General features: G+C 34.9%; 1 protein-coding gene across 6 annotated transcripts in view; it reads right to left on the minus strand.

Annotated features, from left to right (window-relative positions):
• LOC150109923 (6-phosphofructo-2-kinase/fructose-2,6-bisphosphatase 1-like) overlaps positions 1-13,394 on the minus strand; it is a 463,954-nt gene that overhangs the window by 345,683 nt on the left and 104,877 nt on the right. Inside the window, exon 1 of one of the 6 annotated variants that reach the window (XM_090397311.1) lies at positions 7,193-7,299. The exons of the other annotated variants lie outside the window; for them this stretch is intronic. The gene's annotated coding sequence lies outside the window, so the exon portion shown is untranslated. Of the gene's footprint in view, positions 1-7,192; positions 7,300-13,394 lie in introns of those variants that run through there. 6 annotated transcript variants of the gene reach the window in all.

Here is a 13,394-nt window from a genome sequence, read left to right on the forward strand (position 1 = left end):
AAAAACACATACATAATGTACATAAATTTACAACAATTTACAATTCTATCGCTTGGAAACTTATTGATAATATTTTCAAAAAATTTCTTCTTTACTGCTTCCTCTTCTAGTTTCTTCCTGTGCACACTAATCATACATAAACATGATAAGCCTTTCTGAGATAGTGGCACTTTATATCATACCAGTAGTTATTGGCAAATTAATAGAAGGGAAATGTATGGTCCCTAGGGAGTGGAAGGAAGGCAAAATAGTTCCTTTGCATAAAGGAGGCACCAAGATTGCAGTTGTAAATTACAGCCCAATTACCATCTCAGCAGTGGTGGCAAAAGTACTGGAAAAGTTGATTAAGGTCAGAATTCAGGATTGGGTGGATCAGAATATGATACTCTATAAGGGTCAACATGGTTTTGTTAAAGGTCAGTCCTGCCTTAGCAATTTATTAGCTTTTTATAATAGAGTGACATTTCAGTTGGACAGGGGGAAATGGCTACACAGTGATACTTCTGGATTTTGCAAAGGCTTTTGACAGGATACTCCATTGCTGTTGTGCAAATTAGAACAAACAGGGATGGATGGTAACTGGTGTTATGGATAAGAGAATGGCTTATGGAGAGATACCAGAAAATAATGTATGGAGGAGCAGAGTCCAGGATGAAGCAGGTGACCAGTGGTGTGCCTCAGGGCTCTGTGCTTGGACCATTGTTGTTTAATTTGTACATAAATGATATAGGAAATGACTTGAACGAAGATGTTCAGTTGCTTGCTGATGATGCAAAGTTGGGAAGCGCAATAAGAAATCAAGACAATGCTGAGAGTTTGCAGGATGATTTAAATAAGCTGGCAAAATGGGCAAAGGGTAATGAATGTCAGTTCGATGTGAAAAAAGTGCAAAGTTATGCATTTTGGGGTTAAAAGATTACCAGCTGTTACCACATTGATGGAATGGTACTCCAAGAGATTGATGAGGCTAGAGACTTGGGGATATTAGTGGATAGGGAGTTGAAGTTCAGAGGACACATTGCTAAGGTGTCCAAGATAGCACATAAAGTTACTTGGTTATTGAAGAACACATTAACATCCAGAGATAAAGAGGTTATTATTCCACTTTATAAGGCGCTGATACTTCCACATTTGGAATACTGTGCTCAGGTCTGGTCGCCTGGATTCCTTGGAGATGAGGAATTGGTAGAGAGGGCTCAGAGGAGGGTGACAAAGTTGGTGAGTGGTGTAAAAAATGCTCCCTACATTGACAGATTGAGAACATATGGATTACAGAGGTTGGTTGATAGGGAGAGAAGAGGAGATATGATAGAAACATTTCAATTACTTAGAGTTTTATAAAATTGATGGAAGGGAAATATTTCAGCTGTTTAATAGCGATGAAAGAACAAGAGGTCGTCCCTGGAAATTAAGGAAAAGTGCTCAGATTTTTTTTGCTTGGAGAGTGGTGAATGAATGGAATGCAATGCCTGACTCAGTTGTGAGTGCTTCGTCTGTGAAGAGGTACGATAGATATTGTTTTTTATAGTTTGGGTCTCCCGCAATGAGTCTTCTGACTCCATGGAGATACCCATATAATATTGGGTTGGCAAATAAGTTCGTTCGGTTTTTCAAAGTGGAATGAAACAATTTAATATATATAATAATATTAGTCAGATATGTATTGACCTTCTTTATCAATAACCTCTTGCCATCTGTCCACCAACTTCATTATGTTTATAAAACTCCTGAGGTTTACTGGCCAAAAACTACTGATCCAGGTGTCTTTTGGCAGCCTCCTCATTAGTGAAGGTTTTCCCGTTCAGAGAATTCTTCAACAATTGGAATAAGTGGTAATCAGAAGGTGCCAGGTCCAGTGAATACGGCAGATGCAGCAAAACATCTCCAAGATGTAACAATTTACTATGGGTTGTTAACGATGTGTGGGATCTGGCATTGTAGCGGTGAAAGACAACTCCTTTCCGATTGGTCAATTCAGGACGTTTTGTGCTAATTGCATGGGCCAGTCACGTTAACTGTGAGCAATAGACAGTTGAGTCAATCGTTCTGCCTGACAGTAACACCTTGTAGTGGACAACACTTTTATAATCCTACCACAGTGGAGCCCCCCCCCCCCCAAAGGAAAAAGTTAAAATACACTAAAACTTTTTCCAAAATACTTTTCCTAATTAAAATTCATTTTTTTATTTATGTTGTGTCATATCTTCTATTTCTATACTACTTATGAATTAGCAGTCACATAAGGTGAGAGCTCCCTATAGCAGTGTTTTTCAACCTGTGGTCCGTGACGATGGGACAAGTGTCCACAGGCAGACTTAAATTAACCAAATAAATCTATATATTTTAATTATCCAAACAAAACAAATTAAAATTGAATAAGTAAAAATTATTGAAATAAAATGGATACTTAAAAATGGATACACTATTTTAATTTGTAATGGCAGAATGACAAGTAATAAAAGAGGGATTAAGTGAACAACAATATGGTTTTATTGCTTCCACTTTCCCTTGCTGTTTTGTCAGATTTGAAGTGAACATGTGTTGTCCACATGACCACATTTCAACCAATTGCTTGTTGTTTATTGATTTTTATTGTTGAAGGGTTTCCTCCTTCAACCAAGGCTCAATATATCTTCAGAAGTGCTAAGTAATACTTGGACAAAGTGTGTTGTGAGTTAACCCCAGTATTTATATATTTTTAGGAAATCGCGCGACTGAAAGATAAAAGCAAGCTACCAGTTGAGTTGAAATGCTAACTCTCTTCAACCGAATTGCATATGTGAAACTGCCATAACAACATTCACTATATATACATTTCTAAATTTTAACACGTTTACGAATTTTAATACCTTCGGTTGAACTTTACTGCTGCTTTGGGGCAGGTGAACTATCACACAACTAATTAATAACAATAGTTTTTAGTTAGATACTGTGTTTGCCGGTGCAACATATGGTTTTGCTTGAGTCTAAATAGCATAGTTTCTGTATGAAAGGACATGTGATTCATTAATTAGTGTCGTTATTATCATAGTTGTCTCTAATTGCACTGTTTGTTGAGAAATATATTACACAGACTGCTGGTATCTTATTCACTGACATAATAAAAGTACTTGTTTTTCTTGCCTCTGCAATATAGTGGCAATTGGGAAGGGCGTGTTGTTTACTGCAGGAGCAAATTACTATCCCCTGCTCTGAACGTATTTCAGCTTTTTTTCATTTGCGAGGTATATGCAAAACTTTTTAATTTATTTTTTCGAAAAGTAAAATCAGGGGTGCGAGCTATATGTGAGGGCAAGTTATATTTGAGTAAGTACAGTATTTTAATTATGGATAAGTACTTTGGTACCTTCTTTAAATGGAAAAATAGCTCAGATGACAGTGATAATGCAAAACGAGTTTGTAATGACAGTTTGTGTGTAGTTTCTGAAGAGAAAGAATTCTGTAACAAATCCACAGAAACACAGAATTCCCATCAGTTGCAATGCGATAATATTAATACACTGAACGAAAGGAAAGATTTGCTGACTTGCTGGACACTTGACCAGTGGATCTCATTCAAAGGTAAATATAATTAGTTATTTTGTAGGAACAGTTTTCTGTTTTGTGACTTTTCTCCCTTTACAGTAATTATGCTACATTATTGTGTTATTATTCAACAATTGTTTACAGTTTTGAATGTGTATATAAATCAATATCAACAGTAGCCTGTTACGAACGCATGATGAAAGGGATGGGGGAGGTTTGGAGCTTCCCCGGATAGTATTCAAAAGGTAAATATAATTGGTTATTTTGTATAGGTCCCCGAAACTTATTAGTTTAGAATTTAACCACTGGGAAAGCATTTGTGTCCACCTCAAAACTCTGAAACAGAATTTGGAAACATATTTTCCAAATAACTTTTATAAGAAATTTCTGTGGGTTCACGATCCATTTCAGGCTTGCAGTCATGAGAACGACCTTTCGTTATTGAAAAAAGAACAGCTAATTGAACTTTCAAGTGACAGTGGGCTTAAAATGCAATTCCGTGATCGTGGTTTGGCTCAATTCTGGATCTCGTCTTCAGTGAGAAGTGAATTTTCCGAATTATCTGAAGTATCGAAAATCGTCATGCAGTTTTCTACAATCTATCTTTGCAAGAAAGGATTTTCATTGCTCCTTCAAATAAAAACAAAAAACAGAATTCGTCTTAGTGTGTGTGTGTGTGTGTGTGCCAATCTTCAACCGAAGTTGACCAATATTGAGCCAAATATCCAGCAACTCTGCAATGCCGAGAAGCTCATCCATCTCATTAAAAGTAAATAATTATATCATATTATTTATTTGTTTAATAAAAATTAAAAGTTTGTTCGATGATGATACACTTTTACTCGTTTACTTCCAAGTTAATTATGTTTCCATATACTGTATATTCAAAACATGCTTTTAGATTTATTGTGTTATAAACAGCACAATTTTTCCCAAATGTTGGTAATCCCTACATACGTTTTTTAAAAAAATACATAACTTAGTGGTCTATAGAATTCTTTTAGGCATTTTACTTGTCCTTAGGCTTAGAAAGGGTGAGAAATGCTGTCCTCTAGCTGTCCGAGCCAGGCCAGAGAAGATCACGGGTATCATGTATTGGCGAATCATTGCAGATGCTCAGTCATAGGTCGAAATGTTCGTATTCTGTGCTATTTTGCATTGATTTTGTTGAAAAGCATGTCTTGAACTTGAAACTTCTTTCCGTCTCTGAAGCGTAACTTTACCGTACGTAAATTCTTCAACAACATTGAAGTTTAAAGTTAAATTTGTAAAAGATTTTATTTTGTTTTTCGGATTTTGTGTTTCAAATTATGGCTGAAAAACGTACGCAGAATAAACTATTTCAATAAAACCAAAAAAGCAAAAAAGGATGATTCAAGTGTTAGTAGCAATGTTGGTGCTGTTAATATTGTCAATACCGATTTGGATTCGGTTTCCCCAGTCGTAGGTCTGACAAAACCATCGAATTATCCAGAAGAAAGTACTTCCTTAGTTATTAATAATTCTTACGATATCGCATTTTTGAAAGAAACAAACATTTAATTCTGACGATAATTTAGATATTGTGAAAAAGTTGTGAAAACCAAAAAAGCAAAAAAGGATGATTCAAGTGTTAGTAACAATGTTGGTGCTGTTAATATTGTCAATACCGATTTGGATTCGGTTTCCCCAGTCGTAGGTCTGACAAAACCATCGAATTATCCAGAAGAAAGTACTTCCTTAGTTATTAATAATTCTTACGATATCGCATTTTTGAAAGAAACAAACATTTAATTCTGACGATAATTTAGATATTGTGAAAAAGTTGTGGAAACCAGAATCAAATTTTAATTTTCCTGCAACCTCTACTGCAATTCACAACCGAAGTTTTCAATACACATGGTTTGAAAAATTTACATGGCTTGTGTACTCTCAAGTTGAAAATAGTATGTACAGTAAATATTGTGTGTTTTTTGCACCTGCTAATGTTGGAAAATCTAAATCTGAAGTACCTGGGTATTCAGTTACACAAGGTTATAATAATTGGAAGAAAGCCATTGAAAAATTTAATAAGCATCAAAAATCAAAATATCATATAACGGCTGTTATGACTTACGGAAGGCTAAACAATATTCGAGATGGAAAATGTATTCCAATCGATCGACAAATTGATGTAGATAGTGCATCACAAGCTGCAGTTAATCGGAAACGATTAGAGCTGATTATAAAAACAGTAATTTTATGTGGTCGGCAAAATAAACCCTTGAGAGAACATCGTGATTATGGAGAATTTTCATTTGAACAGGAGCCAATGAAGGCAATTTTAAAAGCTTTGTTAAGAAAATACGGGCGACAAAAACTTGGCTGAACATTTTAAACATTCTGCCAAAAACGCTACCTACATTAGCTGGAACATACAAAATCATATTATAAATGCATGTAATGAAATAATTTTGAACCGTTTGGTCGAAAAAATTAATTCGGTGAAATGTTTTTCAATTCTTGCCAATGAAACTTGTGACGTTTCTGCCACTGAACATCTTTCCTTGTGTACCAGGTGTCTAGACGAAGAAAATAACAACAAAGTTTGTGAACAATTTTTACAATTTGTTTCCCGTAACAAGTACTACAGGAAAAAACTTATCCGACAAAATATTAGAAAGCTTAAATAATTATGGCATCGATTTGACATATTTATGTGGGCAAGGTTATGACGGTGCCGCATCAATGAGCGGAGGTGTTCAATCTCACATATCAGCTATACATCGACAAGCTTTATATGTTTATTGTGCATCACATAGTTTGAATTTGGCAATTGGAAATGCTATCTGTGACATAAGAAATTGCATTGGCATAATTTAAAAGGTACACAATTTCTTCAATACCACTAAGAGACAGGACGTCCTTGTTGACAACATTGATAAATATACACCGGATACTAAGAGACAGAAACTACGCCAAGTTTGCCCGCTAGGTGGGTGGAACGCCATGAAGCCATCATGACCATGGTGGAATTATATGATGCAGTGATTCATAGTCTTGAAACAATCATTTCTTGGGAAGACAGAGACTTGTCCTCTAATGCAAAACATCTGAATAATTTATTGTGTGAATTTGGTTTTATAATATCTTTATTTAGCTTGCAAAAAATATTTGTACACCTTACCATTGTCTAAAATAAAGAAAAAATCTGACAGTGACCTCTTAATTTCCCTAAATTTTGTTGATGATGTTGTGGCTCAATTAAATACCATTCGTAAAATGCCAGAGTCTTCATTTAAAGATATTTACGATGAGGCATGCATTCCAGCCGATTCTGTAGAAGAGTATTTCAGGAGAACTATTTTCATTCCATTTATTGATCAAATATTGACTCAACTTCAGGATCGTTTCACTCTACCAAATGGAAAAGATGCTCGAACAGCAAGTGCAATGGAAGATTTTTGTCAGTTGTGTGAATTTTATGCCGGTGATTTGCCTTATACAAATCCAGCAATTTTGAACGCCGAATTCAAGTTGTGGTATAAGAAATTTGACAAACCATTTACAATAGCTCCATGCAAAAATGGCGTTGATGCAGTTTCCAAGTGTGACAAAATGATATATCCTAACATCTATAACTCATTAAAAATATTTGCAATGCTTCCGGTAACAACATGCATCAGTAAAAGGTCATTTTCTAACTTACGCCTTTTAAAAACCTATTTAAGATCTACCATGACACAATCACGATTGAACGGACTGGCTTTGCTGTATATACACAGAGAGATTAATGTAACCACGACTGAAATAATTCAAGAGCTTTCTAAAAAGAAAAGAAAACTGGATTTTATTCTTTAAATAAATTTTTATAATCACCTAATGAATTTTATTTAATGAATAAAATGTAACGAATTTTAGTTGAACGGATAAAAATATTTTTATCCGTTCAACTCCCCCCCACACACACACCTAAGATTAAGATTAAATCCTAGGTGCGCCACTGTCCCACCATACAGAGCATGATCTTCTTTGGGTGCAATCCCACTTTTGAAGTTGTTTGCGGCGGTTCACTCTTGTGCCCCCATGATCTTTTACGTACCACATTATCGTACATGACCCATTTTTCATCTCCCGTATTCTTCCACATCAAAAATGGGTCGTTTTCTTGGTGACGTCGCAACGAATTACAGATGGATATGCGAGCGGTCATATTGGCCTCAGTCAATTCATGTGGCACACAAACATTGAGTTTTGAAACATATACCAGCTTATGGAAATGATTTTCAAAGCTTGTATGGGATATGTTCAGTACTGCAGCAATTTCCCGCACTGTGTGTGACGGATTTTTGTCGACGATATCCTTCACAACACTCGAATCAACCTCGGTCAGACGACTGGCGCATCACTGATGTTGAAATCTCCAGAACGAAATTTGGCAACCACTTTTGGCATATGCGTTCTGTTAAGGCACCATCCCCATATACGCTGCATATTTTTATGGGCCTCTGCAGCTCGTTTGCCTTTTTTGAAATAAAAAAGCAAAATATGCTGGTAATGTACGTTATTTCCTTCCATTTCTAAAAATATGTCACACACGCACGCAACTGAAGTAGGCGGAACGAAAATTCTCAGAAAGGTTGTGTGAAATGTTGCCTTTCAACTGCACAATAGCGTTGCGCGGCACCGCAACAATGGTGAAGGCGAAGCGGCGTAAACTTGTACTAACACATAAACCGAACAAACTTATTTGCCAACCCAATAATAATAATAAATAATTGCAATATTCCAAAACTTCTGGTAAATTTTGGAGAATTTCAGGGGAGGGAAAATTTGCCCATTTTTCATACCACGTTGTTGCTTCTGTTTTTAGATATTGTAAATTGTATTTTTCGCTTACTCTTTTGATGTTGTTTTGGACTTTATTTTATCTATTTTTAGAATATTCTTAGGATGAAACTGAAATACTGAAAATGCCATTTCGTTATTCGAGGAAAAATCTTGATTTTAAGGATGAAATTAAAGAATCTACGTATGGGATAAATATTGATTGCCGATAACTCTTCAGGTGTGATTCCAGGATAATTGCATCTATATTTCTGAATGGAACATCGTCTAGATATTTATATTTTTATTATTCATTTTCCCGCCATATTTAGTGAAAGTTTAGAAATTTCTTCGAATGTTTCTTCAGATTTTTCCCTATGAAATGCAAATATTTTAAGTAAGTTCTCAATATGTTGGTGAGCGGCTGTAATTTAAGTAAGTCCTCAATATGTTGGTGAGCGGCTGTAATGTTTGGGTTATTCGTTCGAAAATAGCAGAATATTTTGATAATATATTTAAACAAATAATAAACATTATTATTATTATGTAACACCTCCAGGGAGTCCAAAGACTCATCGAGGGATGGAAGTACTACATGATGTTACTAAGCGATGCGCTTCTTGATGGGTTGATCTTGTCCAGTTCATAGACATTTCTTCTAATTTATTGAAAATGAGTTGAAAATTCTTTGAAAGAAACTGATACTATGATATTTCGAAGTTCATCTAGTTTTTGAAAGTTTCTTAGCCGAAACTGGCCAACACGTAATAATATTTTAAGACAGACAAAGTGTCCCAGGTCGAGTGTGTAAGGTTACATATCTCGATCACATTTACGATTATAATATGTGAAAATTTTGAATTTTTTTATTCGATCGCATGGGGAAATAACAGGTTCCCATTTTCCCCCTCTGCAGACGCCCATGGATATAGTGTCCTCCTACGATAAGTCCTTGGACTCCCTGGAGGTATCACATAATAATAACAATATTATAGCAACATCCAACTAAATATTTTATTCAGATCGCCTCCACTTCACTCAGGCCGACTCAGACGTCGGTTTTTCGGGCCTCAGACCGAGTGCCTCGCACTTTCAAATTTCTAAGAAAATTTGATAATAGAATTTTTGATGTTTCACAGATGCATGATATGGAAAATATTTTAATTAAATTTATATTGATTCTTTGTCCTTTTATCATTGCCAGTACCGGAAATGATAAAAGGTGCCGGCAAATATGAGGGGACCCCACTAATAAATTTTTCCCAATGTCTCGCAAAACTTCCAGTCGGCCCTGACTTCACTGCATACAAATTTAAAACCACTACCACTATTTTTCTTCATTATTGCATCTCCATGGGTAGATATAAGCCCTCTTCAATCACTAGTAGCACTTACTCATTTCTAGAATGCCCTTGTTTCATCGGGAAAAGAAAGGCATTCTAGAATGCCCTTCTTTTCCCGATGAAACACGCAATATTCATTGTTATCTATCTGAAATATTTTGCTTCCATAGGTTCTCCATTGAGAAAGCTGCTGAAGTTTTCTATATTCATGCCTATTTTCATACTTTTGATCATTTTAACATGAAATGTTTCATTTCTGTTATACAAGTTAGTTAATAAATTTTGGAGACTTGCACTAGATTTGTTTAGGAGTACATCATCTGCATAAAGCAGAGAGCTAAGTTTGATATTTCTGATTCTAGTAACAGATTTAATAACACCTTGATTCATAATGCAATCATGTTTATTATCACTCTCTTTCAAAATGTGATTCATATAGATGATGAATAAGAGAAGTAGTAGTATGCATTCTTGTCTTATGCCTGATTACACATCAAATCATCCTTCTGCATTTCCTTCAGTTCTAACTGCTGATTACAACTTAAATATAGACTATGTATTGCTCTGCATATTATTCTATTTGTCCCATGTAATTGCAGTTGTTGGAAGTTTTTCCAATTGGTTATACTATAAATTAAAGATACCAAGAAATTATATACTTGGTTTAATCCTTTATCCAAGTGTAAGCAAACAAAGTTTGCGCTTGAAGTATTTTCAGGACTGGAGCAACTCGCATATAGAAGCTAATGACTGCTATAAGCGAGTTGCCTTACCCATAATGCAAAGCATTTAAGGCGCAAACTTTGTTTGCTTACACTCGGATAAAGGATTAAACCAATTATATAATTCTTGGTATCTTTAATTTATATCTTTAATCAAGTGGAAAAACTTCAAACGACTATCTGTAATCCAAGTATTTTAATAATAAGATGCGACACCTTTTGGCTACTTACTGTATATATGAAATGACTTCGGCATAACTCTGCCTAACTTTTTCTCGTTTAGCCAAAATATTAGATTTTCATTTATTATTTGATTTCGTAACATCCATTGTTTCACAAGACCCCAGATTTCTTCAGCTTTTTTTACAATAAATCATCATGTGGTAAAGTGTTTCTGGCTGTTTACGGAATTCACAAGTTGCAAGGCCATCCAACGGTATTCCTTTTGTCAACTCACAGTTTGGTTGGTAAACATGCATGATGAACTTTGAAAAAAAAAAAAAAAAAGTTTTATAGAACGGTCTTATTGGGAGATGAAATACGTTGTTTAAAACTGAACTTAGTTTGATCTCTACTCTTTTTTGGTCTCGATGCTGAGGATTGGGAAAATGGTTCTAGATAACTTTTGCATATATTGCTCTTGATTTGGTAAGTAGTAACTGCTCAATGCTGTAATTTTCTTCCTTCAGTGAACATTCTTAATGGTCTTTTTTTTTTTTTTTTTGATCGAAGAGAGCTGATGACTTTGTCAAGAAGGCACTTTTGTAGAAAAGCAATTGGTATTCCGTGTATGATTTATTATGTGCTTTTAGTGCAGTTATGGCTCTGATTATCAATATGTTTAGGTATATATTAACTAGATCGAGACTTCCAGCTTCTATTTCGTGGTAGAGCGTTGTACGGCGCATTGGTTCATATTACGAACCTCATATGTATGCCGCAAAGAGCCTACGAATTTTATCAGACCATTGTCCGTATTATGGAATATTATGTATTTTGTACCATAGTCGAGAGGCTAAGTACATATTGCAAATCCAGCTTTGCATCTCACAGAAAGGTGTCTATTTCGCATATTACTAATTTTTTTATTTTTTTATTATATTTTTTTAAAATATGGCTTCATAAAACTCTTTTCATTGATCTACACGTTGTCTGGGCACCCAATTTTTATTCCTAATACTGGCAAGCAGTTTTTTCTCAACATATCCACCGGCATTTTAGGTTCCTTTTTCCAATCGCCGGCCACCAAACAGGCAAGATTTCGTCACGTTCACCCTAAGCGCTGAGGCATTTGCAAAGGAGTCCAATATTCTCATTGTTTCCTCCATGGATTTTTCACTTTCTAGAGTGAGTGTTATATCATCGGTATAAGTTAGCAATTTTGCTTCACTTTCTCCATGAATATTTGTTTCCTGAATTTGTCTATTTGCTCTAATTAATAGTTCAAGTGCTAATACAAAGAGGGCCACAGAGAGAGAGAGAGAGGGTCACCTTGTCGTACGAAACAGCGTAAGTTCCTTTGGATAGGTGCGGAGAGTTTTTTTTATTTATGATTACACGACTTTCTGCATTTTCATGAAATTTTTTTTAACCAATTCGTGAAGTTTCCTCCAAATCCTGTCTTTTATTACTTCAAAGATGTATCATGGCTCACTGTGTCAAAAGTTCTTTCGATGTCTAGACTTAGTAATATGTATGGTCTGTTGGTCAATTGATAATAATCGATAATATACATCTCAGATGTGTTATGGTATCTATTATATTTCTTCCTTTTACTACGCATGTTTGATTAGGCGATGCAAGTTTCTGTAGAAATCTCTATATTCTGTTATTCAGAATTTTTTTTAAATTATTTTATAATCTGTATTCAAAAATGTTACGCCTCTCAATTTTTTTATATCTTCAGTTTTTCTGGATCGAAAACTTTTGGTATTAAAGTGATGTATCCAGTGTTGAAGTTTACTGGTTTTGCTGTATTTTTAACATTTGTTTAATCATCCTCATAAACAAGTTTTCAAACTTTTGAAAATATCTTTTGTAGAATTCACCGGTTAGACCATCTGCTCCGGGAGATTTTCCTGTTGGTAGATGCTTCATTGTATTCTTGCATTCCGATATTGTAAAGGGAGAATCCATCACTTCAGCCTCCATTCGATTTAGCTTAGGTAAAAATGACACGAATTTATTTCGTTCAATGGTATCACTCTCTTTTTCTTTGTATAGAGCTGTAAAGTGTTTGTGAGACACCTTCAGTAAGTGTACATCTTCCAATGTTTCCCCTTCATAATGCAGAGCATTTATTCTTCTTCTTTCGTTGCTCTACAGCTTTTAAACGTGCCCGCAACAATGCACCTTCTATTTCATTGTATAGTAGTTCTTTTATTTTATTTTTAATTGATTTATCTCTGCTTTTACTTGTTTTATTGTATTTTATTTTATTTCTGCCTATACTACTCAGACTAGATAACTTTTTAGATCTTCCTGTTCCCTCTTTTGCTGGTTCTTTATTTTACTTCCTATTCGGATAGCTGCTTTTTCATATTTAATATAAATGTTTCCAAAACAATGATTTCATTTTCATGTTTTTCTGCTTCAGCTATTATATTTTCTACTTCCGTATTAAATTCGCTTTCCTCTGTTAGCTTTTCATTGAATTTCCATAATGGAAAGTTCTGATTAATAAATGTCTAAAATAAAAATCTTCGGATAGGGGGGTGATATAAATCTCTCGCTATTATGTCGTACAAAAATGGTCAAGTTAGTTATAGCATTCAAACAAGGCCTAACTATAAATAAGAAATTCCACTTAAAAAGAAGGGGGAGAAAAGAAATTCAAGTCATATAAACTCAACGCTATACAAGCTCGTCCCATATAAAGGGTGTCCCAAATTCACGCAAGATTTAAATTTAGCGCCATTTGTGCGGTAAAGTGTTGCCAACGAGAAAAAAAAAGACAGCGTGACAGCTGACAGTTCAGAGTTATTAAAAATGGAGCGCTACACGAAAGACAAAGCATTTT

Source organism: Typopeltis vanoorti, chromosome 1 (genome assembly GCF_054136105.1).
Source record: "Typopeltis vanoorti isolate ZY-2024b chromosome 1, IOZ_Tvanoo_1.0, whole genome shotgun sequence".
Taxonomy (NCBI): domain Eukaryota; kingdom Metazoa; phylum Arthropoda; class Arachnida; order Uropygi; family Thelyphonidae; genus Typopeltis; species Typopeltis vanoorti.